This window comes from Pipistrellus hanaki (genome assembly GCF_964339955.1).
Source record: "Pipistrellus hanaki genome assembly, chromosome: 2".
In the NCBI taxonomy this organism is placed as follows: domain Eukaryota; kingdom Metazoa; phylum Chordata; class Mammalia; order Chiroptera; family Vespertilionidae; genus Pipistrellus; species Pipistrellus hanaki.
The window spans coordinates 185436636-185451707 of NC_140504.1; the positions used below are offsets into that span (position 1 = coordinate 185436636).

The 15072-nt window shown below is 43.3% G+C and overlaps 1 pseudogene across 1 annotated transcript; it reads right to left on the bottom strand.

The window, feature by feature from the left end:
- Nucleotides 1-14032: 14032 nt before the first annotated feature.
- LOC311617475 (cleavage and polyadenylation specificity factor subunit 5-like) lies at nucleotides 14033-14799 on the bottom strand (annotated as a pseudogene). The gene is made up of 2 exons: nucleotides 14679-14799; nucleotides 14033-14619 (listed from the first exon to the last, which is right to left on the bottom strand). The product of its transcript is annotated as a cleavage and polyadenylation specificity factor subunit 5-like (transcript).
- Between the last annotated feature and the right edge of the window lie 273 nt (nucleotides 14800-15072).

Below are 15072 nucleotides of genomic sequence, written 5' to 3' on the forward strand. Positions count from 1 at the left end.
CGCCTCATTCACTGTTCGTGGGCCGCGGCCGCCGGGAGTCGGGGCGCCCAGCCCGGCGCGTGGAGGAAGGGACAGGGGCGCCCGCACCTGGCCGCTGTCGCCCGCGCATCTCCTGCTGGACGGCCGCGCCCGCGGGCTCCTGGGGAGTCCACATCCCGCCGGTGCGCGGCGAGAGGCGGCGGGCGGAGCCGGCGGGGCCGGGGTTGGCAGAGAACAACCGGCGCTCCCGGGCCGGCGGGCTCTCCGCGCGCATTCGCCCGGCCGGCCCTCGGCTGTCAGTGACTCGGGGACCAGGGCCACTCCGTCCTTCAGTTAGTTACACAGCTGAATAAGCCTCCGCCAGAAACGTCCATTCCTTCTCCACCCGTCAGGCACCTCCTGTTGTCAATAAGGCGATGGTTCCTCCTCCCGTTGCTGTATAAAAGGCACGATTTGCAAAGGATTCGCCACCGCCTTCAAGGATCAATTACCCATTTTATTTTCTGTCCTCCATTTATAGACCTTCTGTCTGGAACTGACTTTAGAGAAGTTCTAAATGATCTCACCTAATCCTAACCAAACCCCGCAGGCTTTATCATTAACCCTATTTTTACAAAAATGAGGAAACAGACTTATTTGATCTGAAGGTGTCTGTTTCTTGGGGTGAGGTGCCTGCTTTGAATACTCGCACACTTACTGTAACACCTCCCCTCCCATCATCCTACCTCCCAAAAAACTGATCTGTAATCTTGTCCTGAGTGCCATGTACCAGACTTCCACCTTTCTACTGGGACTACTGGGGTCAGCCAAGGCTTGGTTTCTGCTCTTGAAAGTAGAGGGGAAATACGGAAGGCTCTAGCTAGCTACCTGTATGGATAATTGATCAGAATGGGGATGGATATGTAGGCCAGAAGAGGCTCTTTTGTTTGTCTCAATCATTAAATATTGGAGCCCCTTCTTTCAATTTGGCTCCAGAACAGATGTGAAGTCCACCCCCTTCAATCCCCAAAGCACGGCTGAACCTAGTCTGTGAGATGGATTCAGGACTTGTGGAACTTGAAACTTAAACAATTTAGGGTATCCTCTTTAGGAAAAAGACTACAAATTGGCCATGTAAACACATTGCTGGGGCCTTAGAAAGGGTTTCTTCCTTTAAAAAAAAATATATATATTTTATTGATTTTTTACAAAGAGGAAGAGAGAGGGATAGAGAGAAGCATCGATGAGAAAGATCAGTCAGCTGCCTCCTGCACACCCCCCACTGGGGATGTGCCCGCAACCAAGGTACATGCCCTTGACTGGAATCGAACATAGGACCTTTCAGTCCGCAGGCCGACACTCTACCCTCTGAGCCAAACTGGGGTTGGCAAGGGTTTCATTTTTAATAAATATATTTCTTTTATTGATTTCAGAGAGGGGGAGAGAGATAGAAACATCAATGATGAGAGAGAATCATTGATCACCTGTCCCCTGCACACCTACCTGGGCATGTGCCCTGATGGGGAATCAAACTGTGACCTGGTTTAGAGATCGACACTGAGCCACATCAGCCAGGCAAGAAAAGTTATTTTTATAGAATTACAACTAATAAACACAGAAGAGATAGCATTAGAAAAGTATGATTTTGCAAACCCTAATGAAATACTGCAGCTAGGCAAAGATCATGTAATGATGCTAAAACATTTGGGTGAAAAATTGTTGGGTAATTGAAATGGAGAGCTTAGGGTGGCACAGCCTGAACTCATTAACCTGGCTTAAAATCACTAAGTGCTCTTCATGAAATATAATTGCAGGGGAGGAAAAAGGAGAATCTAAGCCTAATTAGGTCAAGATCCAATTACTTGGCCCTAACAGGTTCTGCTCAGTGGATAGAGCGTCAGCCTGTGGACTGGAGGGTTCCAGGTTTGATTCCGGTCAAGGGCATGTACCTTGGTTGTGGGCACATCCCCAGTAGGAGGTGTGCAGGAGACAGCTGATCAATGTTTTTCTCTCATCGATGTTTCTAACCCTCTCCCTTTCTGTAAAAAATCAATATAAAAATATATATATTTAATATATACTATATATATATATATATATATATATATATATATATATATATATATATATATCTCCAATTACTTGGCTAGGTTACCAAAAATATTAGAGACAGAATATCATCACAGTCAGCCAAACTAAAAATGTGCGGCATTCAACAAGACAAGGACCTGGTTTCTGCAACAAATTCATGGCAGGAAAATAAAGAGGGAAGGTAGAATATTAAAGCATAAAAGTCAAGACTTTACCAAAGGCAAAAGCATCTGGATCCTGATTCAAGTGAGCCAACTGTCAAAATGCATCTTTATACAATCCGTGCATTTTTATATGAACTGATAAATTAAGGACTTATAATTTTTATTTGTTAAATATGATAATGACACCATGCTTATAGAAATTAAACCCCCTTTTAAAAAAATTAGAACACTGATGTATAATGGATAAAATAAAAATGTGATCTGGGATATGCTTTAAAAATACCCCACAGGCAGCATAGCAAACCAAAAGAGGAGGAAGAGTGGTAGAATGTTGATAGTTGTTGAAACCTGGTGTTGGTAACATAGGGTTTGTTATACTATTCAACTTTTGTGTACGTTTGAGCTTTTTCTTAAAAAGTTAGAAATCTGTGCTCAAAACATGAACGAGTTGATTAGGAACTTGGATGTAGCATTCCAGCCCCCTGCTGGCAGGTTCTATTAGCACAGCTACTGCCCCAGTCACTCTGAATTCCCAGACCTATCTATTGTAGAAGAGAAACGTTACCAGTACTTACAAATCTTACAAGAACCTACAAAATGGATAGTATTAGCATACCATTTTATAGTGGAGGAAGCAGACTCAGAGGGACTCAGTAATTTATTGTATTTATTTTAAGAAATAGGTTTTTATTGGTTTCAGAAAGGTAGGAAGAGGGAGAGAGAAACATCAGTGATGAGAGAGAATCATTGATCAACTACATCCTGCACACTTCCTCCTGGGGATTGAGCCCGAAACCCTGGCATGTGCCCTCATCAGGAATTAAACTTTGACCTCCTGGTTCCTACGTCAATGCTCAACCACTGAGCCACACCAGCAGGATGGCTGGGTGGGACTCAGTAATTTCAGTTCCTAATAAGTCAGGGGAGCCAAGATTCCATGTTCCAATTACAAGATTGGTGCTTCTGGATCTTAGTTTTTCTACCCGAGCAAAGGGTTACTTGGGAAAAGGCAAGTTGAGATGCCCCTAATGAGAATGTATCCACAGGGAGCATATCACCTATGAACAATAGATAAAGATAAATAGGTAATATGAATAAGTCAGGCACGGTGCAAAGTGCCTGTCTGTGCATCATTCCATTTACTCTGCAGTTATCCTGGGAGGTACACACTTATTTCTCCCCTTTTACAACTGAGGAAAAAGAGGTCCTGAGGGATGAGAGGACTTGTCCAAAGTTACATAGCTAGGAAATTCCTGAATTAGAACTTGATCCCAGGTCTGACTATAATGCCTGTGTTCTTTAAATAATTTTTTATATATAACTTACATATAGTAAAGTGCTTTCATAATGCTTCAGTTTTCATCTATAGAACTATTTATTCTGCTTGTCTTTAGCATGAATACAAATATTAATTTTTATGGATATTGTACTACTTTTGTTTCTAAGTAAGAATGGAATCATGAAAGAGAAGAAACTGGTCAAGAAAGGGAAGGTGGACAGGTAAGGTCAAAGTTCACAGTTCTGTCCAGTGTTGACCATCCCTCTCATGGTTCTTTCTTTCTTTCTTTCATTCATTCATTCAGGGAAGAGTAGCTCCTTATATTCTTATCTCTTATTCTTTCAGTGGAATCTATAATACATCATACCTTCTTAGCTGCTCAAACATACAGTTAAGTCATTGGTTCTCAAATAGGGCAATTTGCTTCTCAAGGGACATCTGTCAATGTCTGGAGATATTTTTGGTTATCACAACTAGGAGATGTTACAAGCATCTAGTACGTAGAGACCAAGATACTGCTAAACATCCTACAGTACAGAGGCCAGTGAACAAAACAAGTGGAGGGCCTGCTCTCAGGGAGCTTACCTTCTCATGGAAAGGGACACGTATATACAGTTGTGGAAAGTGTTAGGAAGAAGTAGCTCTAGGTACCACAAGACTATTAGGCAGGGAGTGGAGGTAGGATGGGTCTTTTGGGTCACCGAAGGCCTATCTGAGCATGTGACATTTATACTAAGAAATAGCCAAGCAAGCTGCGGAGGGAAGAGCATCCTAGATGGAGGGAATTTACGTGCCCAGCTGCTCTACCAAAGCCTGAGCTGGGCATTAAATCAGGATTTGGGGGAAGGCAATGGATGGAGGCAGGTATTAGGAAGCTCTGTTGTGGCTATAGGCGCAAGCCTTGTCTCCAGACCAGTGTTATCTATATATTAAAAGGCTAATAGCAAAGCAACCAAACAGCAGAATAACAGGTTGCTATGACATGTACTGACCACCAGGGGGCAGATGCTCAATGCAGGAGCTGTTTCCTGGTGATCATATGCTCCCTCAGAGGCAGTGCTGCTCCCACAGAGGGAGTGCTGCACAGCCAGAAGCCAGGCTCATGGCTGACTAGCACAGCAGCAGTGGTGGGAGCCTTTCCCACCTCTGCAGCAGCACTAAGGATGTCCTACAGATGGTTTAGGCCTGCTCCCCATAGGGGAGCCATCAGTCAGACATCCCCTGAGGGCTCCGGGCTGCAAGAGTGCAGTCCGGGCTGAGGGACCCCTCACCCCACTCAGTGTACAAATTTTGTACACCGGGCCTCTACTTAATAATAAAACCTATATTTTTCTCTTACCATCTATCTTCCATTTCAATTTCCTAATAGGTCCAGATCCCAACTGATTGGGGGAAAGGTGTGATGATCAGCTCAAAACCCCAACATAAGGCAAGGGCCAGATCTGGTAAAGTCATGTTGACCATATTAATGGGTCTTGAAATAAAAGTATTGGTTCATTTTTTTAAATTGTGGCAAAATATACATAACATAAAATTTACTGGTTTAATAATTTTAAGTACACAGAGTTCAGTTGTGCAAGCATCACCACTGTCCATCTCCAAAACTTTCATCTTTCCGAAATGAAACTCTATATACCCATTAGCCCTAACCTGTTTGGCTCAGTGGATAGAGCATCAGCCTATGGACTGAAGGGTCCCAGGTTCGATTCCGGTCAAGGGCATGTACCTTGGTTGTGGGCACATCTCCAATAGGGGGTGTGCAAGAGGTGGCTGATCGATGTTTTTCTCTCATCGATGTTTCTAACTCTATTCCTCTCCCTTCCTCTCTGAAAAAAAATCAATAAAATATATTTTAAAAAAATAAACAATAATACCCCATTCCCTCTTCCCCCTCACCCACTGGCAACATCTACTGTCTATATATTTGACTAATCTAGATAATACATATAAGGGGGACCACACAATATTTGTCCTTATATTTCTGGCTACTTTCACTTAGCACAATGTCTTTAAGGTTCATTCATGTTGCAGCAAGTATCAGAATTTATTTTTAAGGCTGAATAATCTTCCATTGTGTATATACAGGTTGGGGCAAAAGTAGGTTTACAGTTGTGAGTACACGAAAAGTTTATTTTTATATTATTTTATTATTGTATGATTACTTATCAACTATTACATTACGAACCTACTTTGCCCCACTCTGTATAGCACATTTAGTATACCCATTGATTTTTGTTTATCCATTCCATCACCACACCCTTCCATCCCCCAAGAGTTTTTAAGTAGAGATTTAAAACATTGTCGGATTCCCAGTTTAAAAGATCACTTTTAGCTACCAGGTGGAGATTGGACCGAGTGTGGGCAAGAGGAATGTGTGTGTGTGTGGGGGGGGTCAGTTGCAAAGGTCTAGGTGAGAGATGATGGTGGTCTGGACTAGGCTGTGATCAGGCAGATGGGGGAACTAGAAAAGTGAAGGGCAGGTGGGAGAATGCACAGGATCTGGGGTTTGGAAGTTTAGGATGGAAAGAATGAATCATCAGAGAATGCTGAACTGAACTCCATTTTCCTTATGGACTCAGAGCTGAGGGAGTCCATTGACCTGAATATGAGTGCCCTCTCTCCACATCTCAGTGCTTCTTTCCCGCCGGCCTTACACTGTTCTAACATCATAAAGCTGAGTCCCAAACTCAGGACCAAGAGAGTCGGTCATGAGTGTTCATGCCAGTCAAACTTCTCAGGAGACATGCTGCTGCACCACAGCACCATATGCCCAGTATTCCAACTAAAACAGCCCAAGATTGCCCTGGAGTCCAGTTACACTGTGTGCCCATAGCTCGTTCCTCATACTGTTGGAAGAGTAATCTGTTGATTTTTACCAATCATCACTCTCACTTATGAAAATCTAGCCTAAGGAGATAATTAGGAATATGGCATTCACTGTAGTACCATTGATAACAATGAGAAACTAAAAGCAAAATATGTGTCCAACAATATATCCATAGGACAGAATATTCTGCAGCAATGAGAAAACAGGCATTCTCAAAAGAGCAGATGCTGTTCTTAAACAGGTGAAGTAATCTATGTTGATAGAAGCCAGAAGATTAGCTTGAGGGGAGAAAGGTGGCTATTGATTAAGGTGACCAGACGTCCCGCTTTTGGCGGGACAGTCCCGATTTTTAACAATTTGTCCCGCGGCGTTTTAAAAAAGTCCCGATTTTTGGGTGATTTTTAAAGTTTCTTCGATGAATGTCTTTTTTCCATTCTGACTCTGTTGGGGAAACTGAGGCACAGAGAAGTTAAATAACCTCATCAAAGCTACACAGCCCTAAGTTACCTGGGAGGGAGGCCCAGCCAGAGCCTGGCTCCAGAGGCTGCAGGTTGAACCAGGAGGGAACACTGCCCCTCAAAAGCTAACGTCAAAAGCCTAAATTCAAGGCCTTTGTGACCACAGCCTCTGGACAAATAGGCCTCCTCTCCCTGTGATTGACCCCGTCTCCTGGGATGCCCCCAATAGTCAAGCACCTCAAAGGAATGAAGAGGTGAGTGAGGGTGGAGGACCAGAACCAGAAGAGAAGAGGTGAGCAGAGGGGTCAAGACCTGCTCCAAGCAGAACCATGTGTTCCCTGGGTCGGAACAGATGTTCCTCTCATCCGATTCTCCAGAAGCCTGGGGAGGGCCTTGTTTTTGCCCCCTGGGGCTGTCCTGAGGCCTGAGCCCACAGGTGGGGTTCTGCTGTCCACCGGAAGGGTGGATTCCTGGAAGTTCCTCCTCCTCTCCTGCCCCATCCCAGACAACTCTGTTCCTGGAAGTTAAAGGAACTGGGCTGCAATGTTTACTGTGACCTGAGCAGAATGCCTGTTATTGGCTCTTACCCCTCTACACACACACACACACACACACACACACACACACACACACACACACACAGGATGGTTCAGTGCTGCTGGCAGATAGAATTTCAGTACCTGCCCAGCCGTTCACCTGCTGTGTGATCTGGGGCAAGTTACTTGACTTCTCACGAGCCTCAGTTTCCTTATATATAAAACAGATGCTAGAAGTCTCTGAAGGGATTGAATGAAACAATGTGAGCGACACAATTGGCACCCTGACCTGGCACCCTGCAGCACTCACAACAGGGTAGTTATGATTATTGTTTTCCTGCCACCCTCGTCCTCTTCGAGGCCATGAAAGGCTTGGAGTGATGGGCTGAAAAGGCATTCAAATGTCGTGGCTGGCAGGAGAGAATGGATTTCTAATTAGCCTTGTCGAAAGAACTCAAAAATTGGAGTCCGGAGGCTTTGGCTAGACATAAATAATAAATATTTATTCCAAGGCCTTAGGGTTTGCCAGCTGGAGGCACAACTAGGTAATACTCAGAATGTTCCAAAGGGAAAAGAAAAGCTAAGTGTTCTGAGTGAAAAGTACATTGTTGGGAAGATCAGCCCTGTGTTCTTAGTCTCTGGGTTGGACCAAATGGTGATCCTCTATGACGGTCTAGACAAGCATGTCAAACTCATTTATTTGGCCTGTGTTAGCCTTTGAGTTTGACATGCTTAGTCTAGATGATGGATGTCAGGTGGTCTGGATACCTCAGTCCTTCAGGTGGTAATCAGATAGTTATCTGGAGGTTTAACCTATATTCAGGCATTGATACAGGACCGAACAGTTTTAAAAAAAATCAGTTCCCAGGCTAGTTAAAACAGGAATAGATGCCCGGCCGGTGTGGCTCCATAGTTGAGCATTGACTTATGAACCAGGAAGTCACGGTTCGATTCCTGGTCAGGGCACATGCCCAGGTTATAGGCTCTATCACCAGTTAAGAGTCTGCAGGAGGCAGCGATTGATGATTCTCTGTCATCATTGATGTTTCTATGTCTCCTTCCCTCTCCCTTTCTCTCTAAAGTCAATAAAAATATATTTTAAAAAACAAGAATAGAATAATTTCCTCATGCCTCAACCTACTTGATTTTATAATTTAGCAGCTCTACTATAGTGATTCCATTTTATCTCTTCACTCTGTTCCCCAGCTCAAACATCAGAATCTGGTTATTAATACCCCACCGGTCCCACCAGCTATTGGATTTAGCATTCCAAAAAGGAGGTGGAGAGGATGAGGCTGGGAACAGGTGGCTGAGGGCTGGAGGAGGAGCCCTCCCTCTCCATGGGAACAACCCTTCCCAGCCTCGAAGGCTGCTTCTCTGCCAGACACTCTCCCCCTGCAGGCTAGGGTCTGGGAAGGCGTGAAATTCCTGCATGAAGTCAAGCTCCAGGCAGTCCAATTCTCAGTCCCCTAAGGGCACAGCACTGTCCTTCCAGGGATCCAATGCCCAAGTAAGCTGGACCCCCAACTGGGCCCCCAGAAGAGACAAAACAATTCATGGAATTGTGGAATGTTGAAGGTAGAAGGGGGCTGAGAGAGCCCCCAACCTGCCCTAGTGGTTTAGTGCTCAGTTTTGGGGCTCAGATAGATAGGTAACTGGGAAAATCTAGATCTCTTGGCCTCAGTTTTCCCAGCTGTTACTAACAACAACAACAATAATAATTTTGCCCTGGCCGGTGTTGCCCAGTTGGTTGGGTGTCATCCTGTGCACCAGGAGGTTGTCAGTTCAGTTCCGGTCAAGGGCACATGCCAGGGGTTTCAGCTCAATCCCCAGTCAGGGGCATGCAGGAGTTAGCTGATCAATGTTGCACTCTCTCCCTCTCCCCTCCTCTCTCGCTAAAAATATAAAAATAAAAATAAATAAAAATATTCTTTAAAAAAAATCTAAATTAAAAAAGAACTTTCAACTCTTCTTGTAATATGAACATTTCCATTTGGCTGTTGAAAGAAGAAATGATTCGAGGAAAGCACAGGGCTTGGCACACATTACCTGCCCAGCAGGGAATAGCCCAGCCTCTTCATTTCACACAGGACTTCTTTCTCCTTTTCCCGGGTGAGTGGTGGCAGACCTCGAGGAACCAAGACCTTTCAGGAATTTCCCATTCCCTACCAAAGCTAACAATCATACCAGACTATTCTTCTTTGTTTTCTTATGTTAATTTTTTCAAAATAAATAACCTTTATTTTCTTAGAGCATTTTAGGTTCACAGCTAAATTGGGCAGAAAGTACAGAGAGTCCCCATATAACACCCCCCTCCATTTTTTATCACCCTACCCCCCCACCCTCCACCCTCACCCCCCCATGCTTCCCCCACCATCAACATCTGCACCAGAGTGGTACATTTGTTACAATCAACAATCCAGCATTGGCAGGTCATTATCACCCAAAGTCCATAATTTACATTAGGGTTCACTCTGTGTGTGTATGGGTTTTGACAAGTGTATAATGACATGCAGCTACCAGTAAAATTTCATACAGCATGTTTTCACTGTCCTAAAAATGCCCTGTGCTTCACCTGCTAATCTCTCCCTTTCCCCCAAACCCCTGGCAACCACTGAACCTTTTACTGTGTCCATATTTTTGCCCTTTTCAGGATGTCATATGGTTAAAATCATACCTTATGTAGCCTTTTCAAATTGATTATTTTTCTTCTTACTGGTTTTAGAGAGAAAGAGAGAGAGAAACACTGACTTTATGCATTCAGTAGTTGATTCTTATATGTGCCCTGACTGGGGATTGAACCCACAACCGTGGTGTATCGGGATGATGCTTTAACCAACTGAGCTATTTGACCAGGGCCAGGATGATTATTTTTCACTTAATAATATGTCTTTAAATTTCCTCCTTGTCTTTATGCGGCTTGAGTAGGTTGTGTGATTATTTTAGTGCTGAATAATGTTCTGTACCATCGTTTACTTATCCATTTACCTAGTGAAGGACAGTGTGGTTGCTTCCAAGTTTTGGCAATTATGAATGAAGCTGCTATAAACATAAGTGGACATAAGTTTTCACTTCATTTGAGTAAATACCAAAGAATACGATTGCTGTTTTGTATGCTAAGAGTATGTTTAGTTTTATAGGCAACTGCCAAACTGCCTTCCAAAGTGGCTGCACCATTTTGTGTTCTCATCAGCAATGAATGAGAGTGCCTGTTGCTCCACATCCTTGCCAGCATTTGGTTGTCAGTGCTTAGAATTTGGGTCATTCTTTTTTTAATTTAATATATTTTATTTATTTCAGAGAGGAAGGGAGAGGAAACATCAATGATGAGAGAGAATCACCAATTGGCTACTTCCTGCACTCCCCCCATTGAGGATTGAGCCCACAACCTGGGCATGTGCCGTTGATCAGAATTGAGCTTCAGTCCACAGGTTGATGCTCTATCCAGTGAGCCAAACCGTCTGGGGCAGAATTTGGGTTATTCTAATGGGTGTATAATGGTATCTGATTGTTTTAATTTGCAATTCCTTTAGACATATGGTGTTGAGCATCTTTTCATAAGCTTATTTTCCATTTGTATATCTTCTCTGGTGAGCTGTCCAGATCTTTTGCCCATGTTTTAATTGGGCTGTTAATTTTCTTGTTGAGTTCTTCCCCCCGCCCCCCTCCATGTTTTTATTGATTTCAGGAAGGAAAAGGGAGAGAGCAATAGGAACATCAATGCTGAGAGAGAGTCATTGATCTGCTGCCTCCTACATGTCTTTTACAGCAACCTTTGCATGCACCCTGACCAGGAATCGAATGGTGACCTACTGGTTCATGGGTCGATGCTCAACCACTGAGCCACATTGGCTAGGCTCTTGTTGAGTTTTAAGAGTTCTCTGTATATGTTGGATACCAGTACTCGATCAAATATGTCTTTTGCAAATATTTTCTTCCAGTCTGTGACTTGTCATCTTATTCTCCTTATTTATTGTTATTAATGACTCAATGTTTCTTTTTGTGCTATTTTTGAAAACATATTTTAATGTTTTTCTTATTTTTTACTTTTAAAAAAGCAGAGAAACAATGTGATAACAGCAGATTTTTTAAAAAGGAAATATTTTAAAACCACCCACAATTACTCCACTTCAATAAAATAATTGTCACTTTTCTGAGAATTTTGTCTATCTAGCAAAGGTTGGGACAAGGTGTGTGCAGGCACTAGAATAGTTATCCTAGTGTTTCGTGTCCAGGTTTTAGCCTTCAAAATTATATTTTAGAATGGCCACATAATATTCTATCTGTTCCTCAAACATGCCAGGCTTATGGCCTGGCCTTCCCACTAGCTGCCACAGGACTGAAGGCTTCTCCACATCATTCAGGTCACCTCCCAGGGGCAAAGGGGTGGGGCTTCCTTGAATGTCATATCTAAAGCAGTTCCCCTGATTGCAAGTTTATTTCCAACCTATTATCCTGCTTCTTATCTTTTAAATATATATATTTTTTATTGATTTCAGAGAGGAAGGGAGAGGGAGAGAGAGATAGAAACATCAATGAGAGAGAATAATTGATCAGCTGCAGCTTGCATACCCCCTACTGGGGATAGAGCCCGAAACCTGGGCATGTATCCTAACTGGGAATTGAACCATTACCTCCTGGTTCATAGGTCGATGCTCTGCCACTGAGACATACTGGCTGGGCCTGCTTTTTTTTTTTTTTTTTAATATATTTTATTGATTTTTTACAGAGAAGAAGGGAGAGGGAGAGGGAGAGAGAGTTAGAAACATAGATGAGAGAGAAACATCAATCAGCTGCTTCTTGCACACCCCCTACTGGGGATGTGCCCGCAATCAAGGTACATGCCCTTGACCGGAATCGAACCTGGGACCCTTGAAGTTCACAGGCTGATGCTCTATCCACTGAGCCAAACCAGATAGGGCATGCTTTTTTTGCTTGATAGCATTTATTACTATCAGAAATTATATTTATTTATGTCTGTCCTCTACCACAAGAACATAAGCTCTCTTGCTCTGTATCTCCAGTACCTACAATAGTGCCTGGCACATAGAAGGTATTCAATGAATACTTCTATATGTATAAAAGCCCAATCGACTGACTGGTTGACTGGTTGCTATGACGTGCATTGACCACCAGAGGGCAGATGCCCAACACAGGAGCTTCCCCCCTGGTGGTCAGTGCGCTCCCACAGTCAACCTCCCTTGGCCCCAATTGGGGCCAGGCCAAGGGACCTCACCTGTGCACGAATTTGTGCACTGTGCCTCGAGTATTTAATTAACTCAAGAATTAAGAAGACCACAGTTTTCCAAGTTGGTTAATAGATAATAAATTTTTTACTTTATTAGTTGATGCTGCAATAGACCTCTTGAGGAATCAGTATATCAAAGGACTTGGGAGGAGAGTTTTGGTTCCTCTCTGACCTCTATCATTTACTAATTTTGGTGTTGGCTAGTATATTTAACTTCTCTGAATCTAGGTTTCTTTATTTGAAACTAAGGTAATATTAGTGCCTACCTCATAGGGTACTGTGAGGAGTGAATAAAAATAATACATGCAAAATACTTAGCACAAAGGCCACAAAACAAGAGCAAGTAACATCAGCCATCCATTACCAGCACTCTGAGTACAGTCAAGCCTTGATGACAGAGTGGTTTAGAAGGTGTCTTTGAAGAGGTAACATCTCAGTTGAGAAGGGGAAGACTATTCTAGGCAGAGCACCCAGCATGTGCAAAGGTCCTGAGGTAGGTACTACAAAGAGGGCTTTCAAAACCTGGCAGAAAAGGGTCTCCAAGGGTCTCCAAGGGTTGTAAGTTCAGCCAGCCATTTCAGCCATTACAGTGGACTCTTCCCTCCATCTCAGGCTGATTTTCTTATAAGTTCAGCTACCCTTTTCCACCTATCTGCTGGTGGATGCCACAGAGTGGTCACCTCAAAGTCATGTGTCTTCCCCAATCAGCTTCCTAGTTCCAATTGTCCTATTTCTCTACACTGTCCCAGGCTGTTGCCAAGCTCCTTAATTCTTCCTTCTTCATTCTCTCACTTCTGTCTCATCTTTGGTCATCTTCCTAGACCAGGAAAGCAGCCACATTCTGTGGTCCAGTGGGCCATACATAGCAAGCACCTTGGAAACACACCGATCTGGGTTGAAATCCCAGCTTTGCCATTTAGTTAAATTCATTGGGTCTTGGTTTACTGGTCTCCAAAAGGGAGTTATACCTTGCTGGTAGCTAGGGAGTCAAATGAGATAATGATGTTGGTGACAGTAGCTAGCACATAGTAGGTATCTGATAAATGACAGTGTTTTACCTTTGCCCTAATAATGTTGGGAACTCTTGTTTTCATACCTTGGCTCTTTATATTCGGGAAACAGAGTTGGTAAAGTTCTGGAATACTCCTGGCTCCCTAAATATCTTTCTGGAGGGAACCAAATCCTCAAGTATCCCCTTTCAAAATTATTTAAAAATAATAATTTTACAAGTTTAATGTGAAATTAAAAAAAAAACAACAACACATAGAAGTCCACTTTCTTTAATGTGCAAAACCATATGAGTGGAAACAAAAGCAAGTTAAACATTATCATATTTGTTTACACCACTATCTAGTTCTTCATATCAACATTACTATTCAAACAATAGCAAGCAGGTGGCAATTAGGTGTTGGAAGAGAGAGAAAACAAAACTTTTCTAACCATGTTTATTTTATACGGTGTAGAGCTGTGCTCACAGAGACGGCTTCTTTGATTTCTCCATGAACCTGCTCAAAAGCTGAAGCAGACTAGAAATGTTGGATCTGTGTCCTGGTGTATGGTCAAACAATTCTAACAATGGTGCGGCTACCAGCTTGTAATTTTTAGGGATTGCAAACAAGGCTTTCTGTTGAAGATGAACTGAAAACAGCTTCCTATGTTTCTTTGGTTTTGTAATATGTGCAGGAATATATGGATACTGAGGAGGTTCAGAATTTGATTTCCACCAGTTACCAATGCAGTCATCGGTGACCCAGTCCTGTAGGATTCTGCCATGGTGACCAAATGTCTCTGTCACTAAGCATTTCAGTCCTTCGACTTCATCTTCTGGGTTAAATTCACCATCAGGCAGTGTGAAGAAAGTTGTTCCCAGCTGGAGCAGTAACACATGGGGTAGCCAGCGCTCATGTACCATCAGAACCTCTTCCATAGTCCTTCTTAATCCAATTTTATCAAATTCCTCCCTCATGCATTGAAATATGGCTACAACAGAGCTGTCCTCAGAGAAGGGCTCTTTTGTTCCCAAAGTATAATGGGTAATGAAGTATGGTTGTTATCATACTTCATTACCCATTGTACTTTACCCCACAACAGTAAGAGGGTAGAGGAGGAGGATTCACTCCAAGGGGAGGGGCTTGGATTGCGGGATGCACTTGTTGCCAAACTGGTTGATACCCCTCTGTCCTCTCCCACCCCATTCCTCCTGGGCCAGCTGGTCTGTGAGTGAGTGGGTGGGACCATGACAAGTTGGCAAGTACTGGCAGCTAGCAGAAAGGGGTGAGTCAGGGAGACTTTCCCTGTGTGGGCAGCTTTCTCTGCAGCCTCCACCTGTCATTAACATGAGAACCTTATAGTATTTTAAACAGACTTTGATTGGTAATCATAATACCGTTCATTACTTGAGGGCTTACTGCATGCTGGTCACTGTGGAAGTGACTTCTATGCACTCTCCTTCTGACAATCTGGTGAAGGTATTTCCATTGTTATAGTTCAGGAAATGGAGATTCAGAAAAG